At 35.0% G+C, this 21,005-nt stretch overlaps 1 long non-coding RNA gene across 3 annotated transcripts in view; it reads left to right on the top strand.

The window, feature by feature from the left end:
* LOC122231524 overlaps nt 1-21,005 on the top strand; it is a 246,810-nt gene that overhangs the window by 24,766 nt on the left and 201,039 nt on the right. For all 3 annotated transcript variants that reach the window (XR_006208763.1, XR_006208759.1, XR_006208760.1), the window contains one exon: nt 524-654. This is a non-coding gene — a long non-coding RNA (uncharacterized LOC122231524). The remainder of the gene's footprint in view (nt 1-523; nt 655-21,005) is intronic.

Genomic DNA, 21,005 nt, shown 5'->3' with positions numbered 1-21,005 from the left:
GGTTTTCTGTACCCTCACAATATCTAACTGCCTGTAGATAAACCTGTATTTAGAATTTTGTATCTTTAAATTTTTTTTTTTTTTAACGTTTATTTATTTTTGAGACAGAGACAGAGCATGAACGGGGGAGGGGCAGAGAGAGAGGGAGACACAGAATCAGAAGCAGGCTCCAGGCTCTGAGCCATCAGCCCAGACCCCAACCCGGGGCTCGAACTCACGGACCGTGAGATCGTGACCTGAGCTGAAGTCGGACGCTTAACCGACCAAGCCACCCAGGCGCCCCAGAATTTTGTATCTTTAAATGTCAGCAGACCTAACCATTGTGGTGGATTGTTTTCTTATGCTTGTGGAAAGTAGATGGAATAGCCTCACCAAAACAAAACAAAATTAAAAAAAAAAAACAAAAAACAAAACAGGCACCAAATGTGAGAGAGAAATGTGGGTGGAGGGCAGCATGAATAATAGTGTAAAAGGTAAGGTAGTGGAGAACATAGTTTAATTCACAGAGGCCTTCTCTCTACAGAGGCGCCAGGATCCCACACAGTTGTGCTTATTCATTTCCTGGCTACTGCCCAATTTGTTGGTTTTTGAATCATGGAGAATTTTGAGCCCTAGGAGCACCTCTCTCAACGAGAACTATCTCACGTATCATGGGTGAGTATTATTCTGTGCACTTTGAAAGTGCTTTATATACCCTTTGCCTGGAAACTGTACCATGGTTTTCTTCTAACATGGGTGTGTTGTCCAAAAGAGTCTGGCTGGTTAGAGTAAACGGTTCTAAGTATAATATGAGTCCTCATATTCCCCAGACTTTTGTTTATTTATTTAGCATCACTTAGAGTGCCTGCTGTTTTTTTGCAGCTGAACAGTTTTTCTGGGATAACCATTGCAAATGAGATCTACAGTCTTCCCGATCCCTTTAATTCTCAGACTTTAGAACAAAACTTCATGGGTAATAACCAACTACACTGATAAATTTTTGAGTTGACATCAATATGTATAATGTCCTGAATATGTTAACCTAAGTATATTTCTGTCTTCCTGTATTTTGGTATGCCTGAATCAAGGCATAGGTGCTTCTTGGCTTAGAAATGAATTCATGACATAGCTTTGTTCAAATTCTACTGTAATGGGGTATTAGCTCCTAGATTTCTGCTTTTCCGAAGTTACCAGAGCCGGGGCTATAGATGTGTATATTGAAGAAATCCCTAGAGCCATAAGCATTCTTCTGTTATGATAATGTTACCATTAGTCTTGATTGCTTTTGACAATGGTTACAGAATTGCCCAAAGCAAGAAGTTTAGTTTTGTTCACATTTTCCCCCTTAATTTGGGAGAGTGTTTTTATTTCACTTTTATTTGAAATGAGTTCCTGTGCTGTTATTATGGCATTTTATGTGGCTTGTCATTGTAGTAATCAATTTTATATTTTCTTCACGCCAGTTCAACATTCTGCTCTTGACGAGCACTTTGTCATATTTACTAGGGTTCCTGTCATACATAGGAAAACGCTTCCTCTATTTGTCTCCTAAATTTTCTTTTTCCCTTGTTAGTAATTTTGCTATCTCTATATCAATGTTCTGGCTGGTTGCAATTACAAGTTTTCCCAGCTGGGAGCTTGTAGTATTTTCTCAGTCTCTGCAACATGCTGATCTATTCTGATATGAGTTCCAATTGTTTCACCTCCGTGTTCTGCATTTTTACCGTGCATTGTTGAAAAAGAACTGTCGAAATTTGAAGCGGTGGAAGTTTTCTTTTTTGTGTATTTCATCTGAGACAAACTTTGTGTTGCTTAGATATCTTCCCAATGAGATGAATTCTTTTAGGCTGAACTCTTGGAATTGCTGCTTCGAGATTCTCATTCAAGTTTAATCTATTAAAATGTCAAAGGCAAACAATGATTAAGTTCAAATCCTGAATGAGAAAGTAATTGTCCCTGCCCTTGGCAACAAACATTAAAAAGATTCTTACTTTGTATTTGGTAATTGTGAAGATCTGTGTGGGTGAGTGCACACATGCATGTGGGTACGAGCTCTCCATTGAGACCAGAGTCTTAATTTTTGCCACAGATTGCTACCATTTTCTTGTCTATTTTTTTCCAAAAGAAAAAAAAATTGACAGTGAAGGTGTTCCTCTAGGAAAATGACTCTAAGTTTGCAAATCAAAATCACCTGGATGGTTAGTTAAAGCACAGAGTTTTTGTAGGTCTAGGGTGGAACTCAAGAATTTGCATTTCTAACAAATTTCCAGGTAATGCTAACTTTGCTGGTCAGGGGACCAAATTGCTCTAAACAATAAGGCATTTGATTTAATGGGTCCTAAGTTTCTAAGTCAATACCTCTCATATCTTTTTAGAATATTGTTTGAATGCCCCTTTTAGACTTGATGGCAACCAATGGAAGGACAGCACCAGCCATAAATTACTAATAAATTCAAAATTCAAGAGTGCAAAAAATTTAATTACATACACAAACACACACACACACTCCTCTTCTATGAAAAGTTTATATCTTTGGATGATTCGACTTAAACATTTATTTCTGATACATTGAAATGACAAAAGATTTTCCTACTGTGCTCCAAAACATTACTTTAAAAAACCATACAGAAAAAAGCATATGAACAACAATAGAAGGAAACTTTAAACTAATAGCCTAATTTGAAATGACACTGAAGCAAGTTTGATTTTCTACTCAGTGGCTTTTAGTTTTGAAGTTACCAAAATTTGATTGATAATCCAGTTATAAATACTTTTCAGATGTGATTAGGGAAAGTTTGACAGAAAAGTTCTATAGCAGAAAGGTAAATAAAATATAGGTTTTCTATGAGTATATTTTAGAGGCTGAAGAGATAGAGAAGTAGAGGCAATTTTGTAGAATAATAAGAGATCCACAATTATCATTATATGTAATAAATTTAAACTAGTTAAACCAGCCATTAAAATGTTAAAATGAAATATAAAAACTGTTTTAAAAGCATAGTTAAACCACTGAATTCATAACGTGATTTACCGTATGATTTTGGTTGTAAATACTTGTATTTTCATGTTAACATGAGAAGCAATATCTTGGGGGTGTTGGGATGGGGGTGAAAGGTCTTGAAACAGTGTTTGAATAACAGAAAAGCGTCAGTTTTCTGGTTTGGGTCGTTTCATACATTTCAAAAGCCAGGCATACAAAGTATTTGTTGTAATTGTTTCTACTATTCTTTAATTTGTTTTCAATCCCTTAGTACCTAATATTTGTATTTTATCTGAACTGAGATAAAATTGACATACAATAAAGTAGATAAATTTAAAATGTACAATTTGATTAGTTTTGATACATGTATAAGCCTGTGAAATTGGCAAAAAAAACCACTATAATTAACATACTCATCATCCCTCAAAATATATCCCGCCCCTTTGTAATCCCTCTCTCTCTCCTTCCCTAACACTCTTCCCTGTCCCCAGGAAACCACAGATCTGCTTTCTGATACTGTATGTTAGATTGCATTGCCTCTAATTTTATATCAGTAGAATCACTCAGTATGTACATTTTTTAACTGTTTCTAAAATTAAGTTAATTATTTGGAGCTTCATTCACATTGTAACATTTATTCAGAAGCTTTTTTAGAGCACCTTCCAATTCATTCTCATCCTTCCCACCACTATACAGCATAAAGAGAGAAAAAGGAAGTTGTGTTTGCTACAAATCCATTTTTCATCAATATCTACAAAAGCAATATAACAGAAGCTGAATTATAACATCTATTTTCTCTCACCTCACATCCTTTATGGGGAAAAAAAATCCCCAGCTTCCTCTTCAAAACTCCACCGTTACTGGAAACCAGTTCCCTAATGAGACTTGGAGAAAGGAATAGAGTAAGAGAGATTCCCTGAAATACTTTTCTTAAGACAAGCCCTGCCTGAAAATAAAACATCTGGAATAATATATCAAACTCAAGATGAAGTGTACCCACAATACAATATAATTACAGGATAACTATTCAAAATATACATAGCGCTCACATCTACCCTAGCCTTCCCTGACTTTCCTTCCCTTCCCAAATCCCTTTTCCTTAGTGCTCTAGGTCTGGTCTCCAGACACTGCACCTTAATTCCCCTACACTGTGTTTCCTGAGATGTTTGGTGAGGGAAAACTCTGATAAGGAATGTTAAAACTGTGGCAGAGTGAAACGGGAATGCCAGAGAATTTCTGGATGAATTTCAGAGAGTAGAAACCCTTGAGATTGGTTCATTACAGAATCCTAAATCAAGCTTTTTGTGACTCAAATTATTTTTAAGAAGAGTAAAACAAGTAGCCTGATATGTAGCTCATTGTGTAGTTTTAGAGTTGTGCCTGTTGCTAATTTAAACCTAATATCCCTATTTTTACCTTTTAAAATTATTATTTTTTTTATTTTTAGAGAGAGAGAGAGGGCACTAAAGTGAGGGGGCAGGTAGAGGGGGGGAGAGAATCCCAAGCAGGCCCTGCACTCAGCGAGGTGCCCAGTGTGAGCTCAATCTTACCACTGTGAGATCATGACCTGAGCCATCAAGTGTCAGGTGCTTAACTGACTGAGCCAACCAGGTGCCCCTATCCTCCTTTTTTTTAATTAAAGTTTATTTTTCAAAGAAGTTAAATGTTTCCATAGAATTTTGTTCTTGTATAAAAGTGCAGAGTGCACAGATAAAGTAAATGTTCCAATAAATGAAGTATTTTATGAATATAGCTTTGTCATTTTATGTGTATTACCAGTTAATCCCAGTGTGAAAATGATCAAATTTACAAGGTATGTGATTTGTGGACAAGTACATAGCAAATCAGGGAAGGAAACAGAATTATGACTCTGTGATTGGATATGTAGTCATTGAGGTATACACTTTCAATCCTACTCTCCGTCTAGTGAGCAATGATGACAAGCGCTGAGAACCACCATCATTTATTCTAGGTCTCTATCTATCTATTGATTCATCTATCACTTCTTTCTAAATGATAGGTTACCCAATCGTTCCATTAGAAACGTTTCAAAGTTTTTGGAGTTTTGAGATTGAGCCTCTCTTTATAGTATTTTAAGTATTATAAAGTATAGTACTTTATTGCTGAAAGGCTCTAGGACACACTTAAGTACAAAAGGATAACGTATTTTCTGGCTTCCTATTGAAACAGTTTGTTAGAGCATGGATATAGAGATACCGTATCATATTCATACTTCATGGCGGGGCAGGGGCTTCACATTACACTTTATTTGATAATGCCCCCGAAAGCTGGGCAGTAAGTACACTGCATGTGGGGTTATGTAACAACTCTCCCACAGTTCTCTATGCCTCCATTCATAGCCACAATGTCAGGTGCTTTTTTTTCTTTTTTCCTACTGTTATCAGCAGTCATTACACACTCTGACATGTTTAATCCAAATGACTCACTACTTCTCACAATCGAAGAATAACAGAACAATATGAAACATCGTAAAACATAACATCATCTCTTCCTATTTCATTATGTATTCTCCTTGTAACAGGTTGGCCAAAACATCCCTTCAATATGATTAGATAAGTGAAGAAATTATATTAGATTCAGTTCCCTGAAAGACCATCTACAGTAAATATAGCAGTGGGTTTCAATTTAAATTAAAATTGATTGTATGCTTATTGGTTCTTCTAAGCTTTGGAACTGGAAAATTAAAAATTCACACGTAGCAATTTTGATTTGCTTCTGAGAAAAAGTTCTTGATTTAGTCACCCAGCAGGCTACCAAAAGGTAAATATAAAAGTGGAAAAAATATAAAAGTATTTTGTTTGGGAGGTTATCTTGTATCGAAAAAATTGAAAGCAGTCACTACCTCTGGGCTTCTTAAACAATTATATCATAAACTTCTAGGTGTTGTTGTTATGGTTGAACACAACATTAAGGTTAGCATATCTCCTGCTTTTCTGGAGATTGCTTTAGTGTACATATGTTATCCCAGTGTAATTTTCCCAGTTTCTGAATTATCCAGATGGATGATAATTTCTAGTGTCATCTAAACATGTTAGAAACTGCAGTCTTAGCTGCATTCCAGTACAAGCCTCAAATACTTGCTGGCTGGACTATTGCTCCTTTATATAAAGGTATTTTTTCAAGTGGTGAGCTGGGAGGAAACACCATAGAATTTAAATCACATAGAATTACGTTTGAATTTTGTAAAGACAAGTTTCAAAATGGTATTTAGGACCTTGAAGTTCTGTGATTATAGTTGAATAACTAGTTTTGATTCAATTGTAAATTTAAGCAGACAATGGATGAAATGAAATTTGTCTTTAGCATCAGATCTGTACAGTCACATTTGGTGACCACCTGACCATCTCTGTTTAAAACTAGGTTTTTGAAATCTATTCATATATGTTTGTGATGAACACACAAAATGGACAGGAAGGAAAATAAGAGCTCTACCTCAGAGTAATGTGTAATTAATTAGAAGCAAAAAAGACTTAAGAATACCAAAATAAAAAAATGTCACACCCAGTCCATCCTCAGAAATCTAGAGGAACTTTATCAAAATATTTTATAATAATTCTGAAGAGTAATAATACAAACTAATACCTGCTGGGTACTTACGACATACCAGGCCCTCTACTAAATCTCACCCCCCAAAATATAGTTTGTACCTTTATTTTTTTCATATTGCAAATGATGAAACTGAGGGATTAACATTTTCATTGTTTACTAGCAGTAATGCTTTTAGAAGGCAGTGGAGCAAGGACTTGAATCATGTGGTCTGACTTCAGAGACCGAACTTGAACCACTACCAGGTACTCAAAAGAACAACTGTGTCATGTCTTCCACAGGCTAATGAAAACCTAGTTATGTGAAAATTGAGAGTTACATAACTTTTATAATGCCAAATATACCAAAAGTCCACAAATCATCATTTACCTAAACATTTCCATAATTGGGTCTGGATATTAACATGAGATTCATTGGTGTATATTTAACAAATTTATCTTTTCCTCTTAAGAATCACAAGGTTAACACACACTCTGACCTAAAATACTTCACCTCATTCTTCATGATTCCTCAGATATTATAGATAATGATTCATAAGTTGTATTTAAAATACTGGAAAATAATACCAAGTGAGTTATTATGTCAGTGCTATTCCCAATGCTTGACATATATCATTAATTCGCACTGGAACCTTATGAAGTGAGTACTACAGTTATCCTAACTTTTATAGATAAATTACTTGTGATTTTTGGGACTTGGGGAGAATGTCTAGGTTCTCTTTATTATTGGAACTAATATGAATGTTAAAACTCTTTCAAAACTTTACATATATTATTTCATTTAAATTTCAAAAGAAACAGGGCACCTGGGTGGCTCAATGAGTTTAGCATATGACTTTCGATTTTGGCTTGGCCATAATCCCAGGGTTGTGGGATCAAGCCTAGTGTCAAGCTCCATGCTCAGCATGGAGCCTTTGTAAGATTCTCTCTTTCCCTTTACCCCTTTCCCTTGTTTGCATGCTCTCTCTCTCAAATATATATATATATATATATATATATATATATATATATATATATACACACACACACACACACACACACACACACACACACACATACATGATTTAGGTAACATTACAACTGATTATTTTTAATTATTCCAGGAACATAGCATATAAAAAATATGGACACATAGAGAAGTATAATTCCTCTCTTTCAGTCTCAACTACCTAGAATGTCAATTCTTTCTTTCCAATATTAGTTCTGTAACTTACAGTGTAACAACTATTATCATTCTCAGAAATAACCAAAACATAATGATGTCATTTAATAGCCTCATTCTAATTTATTTAATAATCTTTTATCATCAGTCTTAAGCACCAGTCCAATCTACTCTCTCATTTTTGTTGTTTATCTTCTCGATTTTAATGTAAATTTAAAAGCCTAATTTGTTTTCTTTCAACATTTATTGCACCCCACACAACTCACCACATTCTAGGATTTATTTTTCTGCTCAACCTTATTAATTGGTATCACTATTATATTATGGGTTATTAAAAACAATATTAATAAGAGCAGTGTCTTCTGTACCTGCTCTAAGCCTGATTCTCACAACAAATGAGAAGGAAGAATCAATTTGCTAGAACTGACAGTACAATAGAGGTAAAAATTCCTCAGTTCAGGGCATACCAGTATATATACCTCATAAAGGGACCAAAGAAGACATTTTTAACCTAGCTTATCTTTTGACTTACTTAATCTTCACAACAGTTTTGTACACTAAGTATTAGAATCTCAATGACTATTTGAGAAAATGGATGCATTGAGGATTAGGTAGTTTGCATAAGACCATGTACTTTTGTGTATAGAGATCTAGGATTCAAAGCCAACTTTGCTGATTCCAGAACTTGTCCCCCACTAATATCCTCGGAGCACCCATCTCTACCCTGCTGGGCTTCTCTTTGCTGCTGTTCTCTGCCTTTCTTCTGTTAGACTTCACTATGTTTCTCTCCTCTGTGTCTCTCATATTCTTAACAAGAGAAACAGAATAAGCCCTACCAGAGAGGACAAAAGACTGAGAATCCAGGCCTCATGGCTAGACCTTTCTTTCCCAAAAATCTGTACTTTCTTCCCATTAAAAACACTTTTCTGAAAGGGTAATTTCTGAAGTCTGTAAGTGACTTAAATTTAATATCAGAAAGTTCTATTATTGTAGAGTATGAAGGACCTATAAGAGTTCATTTTATAGATGGAAAAAATGACATGGAGCAGAGAAAGGATTTGCCTCAAAATCACACATCTAGCAATGATAGAATTGAGGAGAGGACCTAGGTCTTCTGAGTCTTGTATCCACACTATTGTTTCCCAGATTATGGGGATATTGGATGAGTTACAAGTCTCAAGGTGATTTTAGCTGTTACATGGCAACGGCATTAGATAGCAGTAAATCACATACTGAAAAAGTTATTCCCATTTCAATTCCTTACAAGCCTTCAATGAGAAATTCTTGGTTTAATGCTAGTGTGTCTCAACCCCATTTAAACATTCCTCAACCCTTGCTTTCCTGTATTGAAAAATACAGTGAATGATACAACAAACACCTGCGCCTTTCCACTTCCTTTGAAAAACAAACTTGTTACCACAGTTGAAGAATATGTGAAACTGTCTTAGTCTTTTCAGGCTGCTATAACAAAATACCACACACTGGGTGGCTAATAACATCAAACATTTATTTCTCACAGTTCTGGAGCTAAGACAAAGAGCAAGGTGTCTGCAGACTCAGTGTCTGATGAGAAACCAATTCCTGGTTCATAAGAGAGAAATCTTTTCATTGTTTCTTCATGCAGTGGGAGAGGCAAAGGAGCTCTCTGGGAAATCTTTCAAAAGAGCACTAATTCCATTCAGGAGGGCTCAGTCCTCATGATCTCTCAAAGGGTGAACCTCCTGATGTTATCACATAGGGGATTAGGTTTCAATAAGAATGGGGGGGAGGCACAAAAATTTAGTCTGTAGGAGAGCACCACCATGATCTTATCCTCCTTCCATTCAGCTGGTATTTACTAATTAGAATTTGTTGATTCCTTTTTAAATGCATGTCTTTCATACTTTTAAGGACAGGGATATATATCTACAGGTAGTACAGAATTATGTTTGCAGTTATCCAATCTGAAGTAGTGTACATAGTTTTATCTCTTCTTTAATGATAAAGTACTATTTTTCTTTTTAATATAGACTCAAATGATGTCACATTATTTTTCTAAACTTAATTTTTAGCTCAGTTATTATTTATGAGATTTATCATATTGAGGCCTATGGTTTTCATTCATTTTTCATTCATTTTCATTCATTTTATTGCTGTATATTATTCTACTTGTCCTTTCTTCTATTAATATGAGTTTCATTGTCTTCAGTTCTTTTGTTTGTTTGTTTGTTTGTTTTATTTTTTGGTATTACAAACAAAGCTACTTTGTTTTTGTTTTGTTTTGTTTCGAAGTGTACTTATTTATTTCGAGAGACATAGAGAACACAAGCAGGGGAGGGGCAGAGAGAGAAGAAGAGAGAGAACCCAAAGCAGGCTCCATGCAGTTAGCACAGAGCCTGACATGGGGTTCAAACCCACCAACCATGAGACCATGACCCAAGCCGAAATCAAGAGTCGAGGCTCAATTAACTGAGCCACTCAAGTGCCCCCAAAGCTATTTTGGATATTCATGTTCATGTTGAATTATGTACAGGGGCACATGTTACTATTAATTTGTGAAAATAGGATAGTAATTACCAAGAAAGTCTTATATCTGTATATTCAGCAGGTTGTGTTAATTTTTTCTCCAGGTTCGTGATTCTAGTTTTATGCTCTAACAGCATCAAAAGAGTATTGTTAATCCTTATTATGGTCATACTTTTTAAAATTTTGCATTCTTAAGTACCAAGTAATTGTGTCTTTAGTTTGAATTTCCCTAACATAAGTGAATTTAAGCATTTTTAATATGGTTATTTTTCATTTGTATTTCTTCTGTGTTAATTGCATTTTCATGTTTTACTTGCATCCATATTTTACTTTAGATATTTATGTATTTATGACTTTTAGATATTCTTTTTATATTCTAGATACCAATTCCTTATTGGTTATATATGTGTCAGTTGTATTATTCCAGCATTGGGCTAATTTTCTTGATTTTATTTATGGTACTACTAGATATACTAAAACTATTTATTTTAATGTAGCCTAGTGTATGTATGTGTGTGTGTGTGTGTGTGTGTATATATATGTGTGTGTGTGTGTGTGTGTGTGTGTGTATTTAAAGTTCAAGGGTTTTACTTCTTACTCAAGAAACCTTTCCTTTATAAATACTTGAAATATATCATGCAACATTTTTTTTTCTAAAATGGATATATTCTCTTATTAAATGTATGGAGTATTTATAGGCAATCATATCATGTGCAAATAATAATCATTATAATTATATTCAAAAATCATTTATGTTTCACATGTAAGGAGCTTAAAATGAACCACTCCATCCTAATAAGAAATAAAAACCTGAACAGACTAAAAAATCAACAACTCTTCTTGCATCTGTAAGAGAGGGGAGGACACAGGGCAAACTTCTGCCCCTAAGATTAGAGAGACAGTTAGACAAATACAGGAAGACAAATACACGAAGTCACAGGTTATTGAAGGAGGTTAACCTGAGAAATAGTGTAAGGGCAGGAAAACCTGAGCTGACAAATTATCGGCGATGCAGTTTGGGCAAGTCTGAGAGTTAAAAACTCATGGAAACCTCAATATTGTGAGGTGTACATCCAGAGCTAAACCAGGTCCTCGCAGTAAATAGCAACGAAAAATTCCTGCAAACTTCCAGCAGGAGAAAAGAAAAAAGAAATCATTTTGCAATAGGACAGAGCACACTGTTCTTCTTAACAAGGCCTGCCTTTGGGGAAACTAGTAAACCAGAACCTAACCTGCTAGGGTATTATTAGAGACTGACTGACCTGGGGGAAGGGAAATACAAAACTCCAGCCTACTATATTATCTTGTTCCATCAAAGGGGCGGAGGAAAAAAACAAAACAAAACAGAACAAAACAGACACACGCTTGTGAAGTTCATAGTCCAGAACCATAGACTCACTAAAAGACTGAGATACAAGGGAGGAGAGAATAATTGGGATTATTTTGTTACTGTAAGCTATTCACATACCTGTGACGTGTATAGTGTTATTTGAAAGTGGACTTGGATTAGTTGTATTGTATATTGCATATTGAGGAAAAACTACTAAAAAAAGTAAAAAAAGAAAAAAAGTTATAATTGATTTGCTTAGAAAGAAAATAAAATGGCATCATGTAAAATGCTCAATGAAAATGACAAAAGGTAGAAAACAAGTGGCACACAAAAACAGAAACAAAGAATAAGAGCAACAAATAGAAAACACTAGTGGCTATGATAGATATTAATCCAAATCTGTCACAAATCACTTTAAATGTCAGTGGTCACATCAGTTAACACACTGATTGTCAGAGTGGATCAAAACATGATCTGAATATATTTTGTCTACAGGAAAACCACGTTAAATATGAAGACAAATGTAGATTAAAAGTGATTGGAAGCTAATCCAATTAAAAGTGATACTATGCTAACACTAATCAAAAGGAAGCAGGAGTAGTTATATTAATTTCAGACAGAGCAGACTTCAAAGGAAGGGAAGTTATTGAGGATAAAGAAGGACACATCATAATAATAAGGGTGTCACTTCCAAGAAGACATAACAATCCTTAATTTGTATGCACCTAACAAAAGTGTCAAACTATGTGAAGCAAAAGCTAAAAGAATTGCAGAGAGAGAGAGAGAGAGAGAGAGAGAGAGAGAGAGAGAGAGATCCACTATCATAATTGGAGGTTTCTATATCCCTCTGTCAAAAAACAGATAGATACAGGAGGCAGAAAATTTGTATGGACTGTTGAGCTTAATAATATCAATCAACGGCATACAATTGACGTCTAGAGAATATGTCATCCAACAGCAGCAGAATACACCTTCTTCTTAAACTCACATGGAATACTCACCAAGACAGATTACATTCAGGGCTATGAAACACATCTTAACAAATTTACAAGAATAAGTATAATAGTTTCGTTTCTCAAACCACAATGGAATGTAACTATCAGAAATCAATAACAGAAAGTTAACTTGAAAATTCCAGAATACATGGAGATTAACAACATGCTTCAAATAGCATACAGGTCAGAGAGGAAATCTCAAGATAAAATTAAAAAGTATTTTGAATTAAATTAACATGAAAACACAATTTATAAAAATTTGTGAAATGTGGAGCACCTGGGTGGCTCAGTCAGTTAAGCATCTGACTTTGGCTCGGGTCATGATCTTATGGTTTGTGGGTTCCAGCCTCTCATCAGGCTCTGTGCTGATGTCCAGCTCAGAGCCTGGAGAGTGCTCACATTCTGTGTCTCCCTCTCTCTCTGCCCCTCCCCTGCTCCTGCTGTCTCTCTCTCTCCGTCTCTCTCTCAAAAATAACCATAAAAAAAAAAAAACTTGTGAAATGTATCAAAAGCAGTACTTAGAGGGAAATTACAACATTGGATGCATGTATTAGAAAAGAAGAAAGTTGTGAAAGAAACAATCAAAATTTCTACCTTAGGCAACTGAAAAGAGCAAATTAAATCTAAAATAAGCAAAAAAATATAAGTAATAAGAATTAGAACATAAGTTGATGAACCTGAAAATAAAAAATCAATAGAAAAAATCAGTGAAACCAAAAGCTTCTTCTTTTCAAATATTAATAAAATCAATAAATCTGTAGGCAGCTTAACAAAGAAAAAAGAGAGGGGACACAAAATACTAATATCAGAAATGAAAGAGGAGATATCACTACAGACTCTATGGATATTATAAAGACAATAAGGGACACTATGAGCAATTCTCTGCCCACAAATTGATAACCTAGATGAAATGGACACATTACTTGAAAGACACTATCTGCCAAATGTCACACAAAAAGAAATAGACAATCTGGCTAGGCCTACATCTACTGAAGAAATTGAATCAATAATTAACAATCTTTCAAAACATAATATCAGGCCCAGATGTGTTCACTGGTGAATCTATCAAATATTTAAAGAAGAAATTATATGATTTCTATACAATATCTTTCAGAGGATAGAAACACAGGGACTACTTCCTAACTCATTTTATAGACCAGCATTACCCTAATATCAAAACCAGGCAAAGTCATTACAAGAAAAGAAAGCTACAGATCAATGTATCTCATGAACATGGATGAAAAATTCTCAACAAAATATTACCAAATATAATCTAACAATATACAAGAAGAATTATATACCATAATCATTTGGGATTTATCTCAGGTAGCAAGGCTGTTTCAACTTTTGAAAATCAATTAATGTAATCTATCACATCAGCAGACTAAAAAATAAAAATTACATGATCATATTGATAGATGCAGAAAAAGCATTTGTTAAACTCCAGAACCCATTTCTGAAAAAAACTTACTGTAAACTAGAAATAGAAGGGAAGTTACTTAGCTTGGTAAAGATTATCTATAAAAAAACATACAGGCAACTGTATTAATTATGAAAATTGTGAGAAACTCAAAGTTTGCTCATGAAGATCAGGTACAAGGCAAAGATGGCCCCTTCACCACTACTTTTCAACATCATGCAAGAGGCCCAAGCTAATGCAATAAGGTAAGAAGGTGAAATTAAAGTATACAAATTGAGAAGGAAGAAATAAAGCTGTCATTGTTTGTAGGTGACATGATCATCTATTTAGAAAATCTGAAAGTGTCAACCAAAATCATTCCTGGATCTAATAAGGAATTATATAGTAAAATTGTAGGATACCACATTAATATACAAAGCTCAATGTTTTTTTTTTATGTACCATCAATGAACAAGTGAAATTTAAAATTAAAAATACAGTATTATTTAAATTAGTACCCACTAATATAAAATACGTGGATATAAATCTAATAAAATAAGTACAAGATATATCTATATGAGGACAGCTACAAAACACTGATGAAGTAAATCACAGAACTAAATAAATAGAGAGATATTCCATGTTCTTGGGCAGGAAGACTCAATATTTTAAAGGCATCAGTTCTTCCCAATGTGATCTATAGATTCAGTGCAATCCAAATCAAAATCCCAGCGAATTATTTTGTAGATAATGACAAATTGATATTGAGGTCTATTTGGAGAGGCAAAAGACCCAGAATGCCCATCACAATTTTGAAGGAGAACAAAGTTGGAGGACTGACATTACTTGACTTCATGACTTACTACAGTAATCAAGATAATGTGTACTGGTAAAAAAAACAAAAACAAAAACAAAAACAAAAAACAGACATATATATCAATGGAACAGGATAGGGAGCCCAGAAATAGATGGCCATAAATATAGTCCACTGATCTTGAACAAAGGAGCAAAGGCAAATACAATGGTGAAAAGATAATCTTTTAACAAATGGGTATGTTAAAAAAAAAAAAAAAGAATCTAACACAGACACAAACCCTTCACAAAAATTACCTCAAAATGGACCACAGACCTAAATATAATACATAAAACTATAAAACTCCCAGAAGATAACATAGGAGAAAACCTAGGTGACCTTACTTATGGAGATGACTTTTTAGATGCAACACCACAGTCAAGATCCATGAAAGAAATAATTAATAAGCAAACCATTAAAGTTAACAACTTTTGCCCTGCAAAAGGTAGTGTCAAGCAAAGGAGAAGCCAAGCCACGGACAGGTAAAAAATATTTGCAAAAGACATTTTTGATGAAGTACTGCTACCCATAATATACAAAGAACTCTCAAATCTCAACAAAAAGAAAATAAGCAACCTGATTAAAAATGAGCTAAAGACCTTAACAGTCAGTTCAATGAAGTAAACATACAGATATCAAATAAGCATATGAAAAAATGCTCTACTTCATTTGTCACCAGGAAGTATAAATTAAAACAATAATGAGATACCATTTTGCATCTATTAGAATGACCAAAATCTGCACTGTGGGAATTCAAAATTGCACAGCCATTTTTAAAAAATTTGGTACTTTCTCATAAAACTAAACATACTCTTACCATAGAATCCAGAAACTGCACCCTAAAGATTTGAAAACTTGTTCATACAAAAACTTGCGCATAGATGTTTGCAGCAGCTTAATTTATAATTCATGATTCAAAACCTGTAAGCAACCAAGTAGGTAAATGATAAATATATGGTACATTCAGGAAATGGGATATTATTTAGAGCTAAAAAGAAATGAGCCATCAAGCCATGAAAAGACATGGAGACATACTATGTGATCCAAATATATGACATTCTTGAAAAGGCCAAACTATGGAGATAGTAGGAAGTAGAAATGGCTAGGGTTTGGTAGGGAGAGTGGATAAATAGGCAAAGGATAGGAATTTTAGGTCAGTAAAACAGTCTTCATGATATTATAATGATGGATACATGTAATTATACATTTCTCTATACCCATAGGATATACAGTGAACTCTAAGGGAAACTATAAACTATGGATGATTACACTGTCAGTGTAGGTTTATCAGTGTAACAAATGTACTACTGTGGTGAGAGGTGTTGATAATAGGTGAAGATGTGTATGTGTGCAGGCAGGAAGAGTATGGGAAATTTCTATACCTTCTCCTCATTTCTCTGTGAACCTAAAATTGTTCCAAAAATAAAGTCGTAATACAAAAAAAATTAGGTCATATATCTATGCATTTGTTTATTCATCTATTGAATCATTTATTTATGTATTTATTTTACCTTGCTTATTAGATGGTCTATGTCTGTGATTATAATTTTGATTTCAGTGTTTTTTAATGAAGTACAATTTACTAGTGGCTGAGGTAAATTACTTTTATCAACTAACGGAGATTCTCTTTTAGACTTGATATCTTTTGTAATCGTAAAGAATGTTGAATGTTATCGCAGGACTATTGGGATGATCATTGCCTATTTTTATCTAATAATATGTGGCAATACGTTGATTGAATTCTTAATGCTTATTCATTCTTACATTCCTCTAAAAACTCAATTTTTACATGACTAAAAATACATATAAAACTTATAAATATGTATATAAATATTCTAATAAAATTTATACACACACATCATAAACACACATTTATATCAAGTACTGTGAAGAGTCTGAGATTTTAACATATTTGTAAGCCAAGCCAACAAGTTAGCTAAAAAATTTTATAAATGCTAGTAGAAGACATCAAACTGCTTGGTCAAAGGTAAAAGACCTTAATATTCACAGATACAGCTGTAGTCAGAGTATCACCATAGAGAATTATCTCCCAACCATGTTCACATATCATTTCTAACCTTTCTTGCTTTCTGGAACGTTTTCCCTCAAGTATGACATTTGGTCACTCTGATTAATCTGACTCATAGAAGCTGACCACATGCATTCAATTTGCCTAATTCAGCATGCAATTAAAGCTACTACAAACTAGACTCCAAGAATCACTCAAGACAAACTTTCAATACAGAACTCAACCATGTCCAGCAAAGATCTGGATTCAGCCAGCTGAACAATTCCATAAACTTGCAAGGCATACTTTAAAAAGCCACATAGCCTGGGTAGCTCAGTCGGTTGAGTGTCTGACTTGGGCTCAGGTCATATTCTCGCGGTTTGTGAGTTTGAGCCCAGCGTCGGGCTCTGTGCTGACGGCTCAGAGCCTGAAGCTTGCTTCAGATTCTGTCTCTCCATCTCGCGGCCTCTCCCCTGCTCATGCTCTGTGTCTCTCTGTCTCTCAATAATAAATAAACGTTAAAAAAATTTTTTAAAGCCACATGGCTTATTTTTAAGTTTCTGTAAAGGTCTTTCTACATGGCCACTGCTTAAATCAGGCAGAGAAAGGTGTATCAGTGATTCTAGACTATATCTTGTCTTGCAAGGAGGAACTCTGGGCTAATTTTATCATTTACCACTTTTCTAATTAGATAACTCTAGTTATGAGGGTAACTGACCACAGACAACATAAAAGTAGTATGACAGTTATCCCTATAAGAAGTTCCCTCAAGGAACTGAGGGTAGCCTCATTTTGGAGGGATCACCAAATAATGTGAGAGGTATATAATCTATTGCTGGAATTTCCTTAAAATGATAAATCAAGGTTCCCTTTAAGTTAGAAGCTTTAATTTGAGTGGCAATTTGTGGGATGATGTTTCCCCAAAAGGAATAGCTCAAATTCTTTTGGGCAAAGTTGAGATACCTCAGCCAAAGTTGAGGGCATCATTTTTGACTATAGTATTTCTGTTTGACAAGCAATGCATATTAGGTTTCACACCACATCAATCACTGTATCCAAGTCAGCTTAACTCAAAATGGCAAAATCAGACTAGAGAGTTACTAGACTTCCATAGGATAAAAATTCAGTTTTGACAAGAGCCTCAAAGAAAACAAATAACTATTTTTCTAAATAGATATATGTCCATGACAAAGAGTTGTTGAATTTAGAACATCAAATATATGCTTCACTTTGCCTGAGGCTGTGATAAGGAAAATCATCAGCCACAGAGAATTGTAGCTTAAATCGTTAGGTTATTTGCCTGGAAGGTAGAGGGTATGCCTCAGCTTGCTAAATATTTTCTAACACAGACTATTGGTTTGGGTCCCACTCACAGTACGCTGATTTGTGTACTAGCCGATGTAAACAATGAACTATAATAAACAAGTGAGGCACATTCAACCTTCAATACACAAAGGACTCAATAAGGTCCTGTATCTTTTTTTTTTCCTGTGATTTTAGCCAAGAAGAGTCAAGATTTTTCTTCACTATGGAAGAGATTGAGCACTGTAAATTTCCCTAGGTAGTCCAAGTAACTTTTCTTGCCAAGCAGGCGCCTGAATACATTTTTAACTATCTGCATATATATGATAAGACTGTACTCAGGTCTATTGAGTCTAAGATTTCTGACCTTTCAGCCGCCAAGACATACTCTATACAATGAAAACTTTTTTTTTTAATCTCATAAAGTAAAGACACTCACATTAAATCATGATCTGACTGCTAATTGGAAGTGAGGAGTTTCTACATACCTTGAAAACTACTGCAAACATTATTAGAAGACTGAACACATACATGCAAATTGGTCTTGGTGCTCAGATGACAGTAGGGTATAAAAGAGTTGTTAGCAATATCTAAGACAGCTTACCCAGTGTCATCAGTGTGGGCAATGGATTCAGTTGCAGTCACAATTTCTGGTACAGTTGGGACTGTGGGAGCAGCAAATAAATTTAGTTGACAGTAATCCACTCTAAATCTCGAGATCCCATGAGCCTTTTTTTACTTTCATACATGGCTGTTGTATTGAAATATTTCATCTCTTTTTACTTCTGTTGCTTTTAAGTCCTAATCAAGGCTGTGTTTTCGCTTTCTCCCTCTGGAATTCTGCACTGCTCCTGTTGGAACAACAGAGCAGAGACAGGGAAGTAGTTTGAAAGTGATTTACACCTCCCATTGGTACTTCTCTACATGAAGCTATTCCCAATCAGGAGGAACCCCTCGGAACTTTACGAACATTTATATTACAACCATGCAAAACATTAATCAAAATTAGGCACCAGAAGTCACAACAGTACATCAAATCATTCCCAAGGAACCTACCCACAAGGTAACTTCAGTTTCCATTCCTTGCTGAATCTTGCTCCAAATATATCAGTTAGATTTGAGTCCCCCTTGCCCAACAAGAGCAGGCACTCAGAATAGTGACTCCGATGTCTGTATTCAACAGAACTATACAGTTTGAGTCCATCCCTTCCCCAAAGTTCCTTAGTATACTCAGCTAGATGCGTATGGCCTTTTGGTTCCCCTCAGAGGTCAGGAGATTCAGCTGCACCACTGGTTATTACACTCCTTAAAATAGCTGAGGTCAAGGTAGACTGGAAAGGAAGGATCAAGGGGTATGAAAGGAGAAAGTGACTTAGCACTAGTAAGCATGGCTTTGCATTTACTTTTAATTTGGGGTGCTTGGTAGTGGGTTGTGAATCAAGCATATTTTTGATGATTTAAGTTTACTCAATGCTAAACTTGATGGTGATATCTTCATGGAAGACACCACCTATATCAGACATGAGGATCTAATGACTAAGCCACTTTCTTTTCTAGATAAAGCCACAAGGTTTTTTTTTTTTTTTTTTTTATCTTTATTGACTTTGGTTTTAAATAAATGTGCACATTAATCTCTATCAAAATAATACCAGCATTCTTCACAGAGCTAGAAAAAACAATCCTAAAATTTGTTGGAACCAGAAAAGACCCCAAATAGCCAAAGCAATCCTGAAAAGGAAGACCAAAGTTGGAGGCATCACAATTCTGGACTTTAAGCTACATTACAAAGCTGTAATCATCAAGACAGTATGGTACTCCCACAAGAACAGATACATAGGTCAATGGAACAGAATAGAGAACCCAGAAATGGACCCACAAATGTATGGCCAACTAATCTTTGACAAAGCAGGAAAGAATATCCAATGGAATAAAGAAGTCTCTTCAGCAAATGGTGTTGGGAAAACTGGACAGCGACATGCAGAAGAATGAACCTGGACCACTTTCTTACACTGTACACAAAAATAAACTCAAAATGGATGAAAGACCTGAACATAAGACCGGAAGCCATCAAGATCCTAGATCAGAAAACAGACAACAACCTTTTTTACCTCAGCTGCAACAACTTCTTACTTGACATGTCTCCAGAGGCAAGGGGAACAAAAGCAAAAATGAACTATTGGGACCTCATTAAGATAAAAAGCTTTTGCACTGCAAAAGAAACAATCAGCAATATCAGAACTCAACTGATAGAATGGGAGAATGTATTTGCAAATGATGTATCAGATTAAGGGTTAGTATCCAAAATCTATAAAGAACATGTCAAACTCAACACCCAAAAAACAAATAATCCAGTGAAGAAATGGGCAAAAGACATGAAGAGACACTTTTTGAAAGGAGACATCCAGATGGCTAACAGGCATATGAAAAAATGCTCAATATCACACATCATCAGGGAAATCCAAATCAAAACCACAATGAGATACCACCTCACACCTGTCAAAATGGCTAAAATTAACAACTCAGGCAACGACAGATGTTGGCAAGGATGCAGAGAAAGAGGGACCCTTTTGCACTGCTGGTGGGAATGCAAACTAGTGTAGCCACTCTGGAAAACAGTATGGGGGTTCCTTAAAAAATTAAAAAAAAAACTACCCTATGAGCCAGAAATTGCACTACTAGGATTTATCCAAAGGATACAGGAGTACTGATTTGAAAGGGTACATGCACCCCCATGTTTATAGCAGCACTATCAACAATAGCCAAAGTATGGAAAGAGCACACGTGTCCATCTACCAATGATAAAGAAGATGTGGTGTATACATATGCAATGAAATATTACTTGGTGAAAAAAAAAGGAATGAAATTTTGCCATTTCCAAATACGTGGATGGAACTAGAGTGTATTATGCTAAACGAAATAAGGAAGG

The sequence above is a fragment of the Panthera tigris genome, chromosome A1, assembly GCF_018350195.1.
Source record: "Panthera tigris isolate Pti1 chromosome A1, P.tigris_Pti1_mat1.1, whole genome shotgun sequence".
NCBI lineage: Eukaryota > Metazoa > Chordata > Mammalia > Carnivora > Felidae > Panthera > Panthera tigris.
This window is presented reverse-complemented; position numbering and strand designations above follow the sequence as displayed.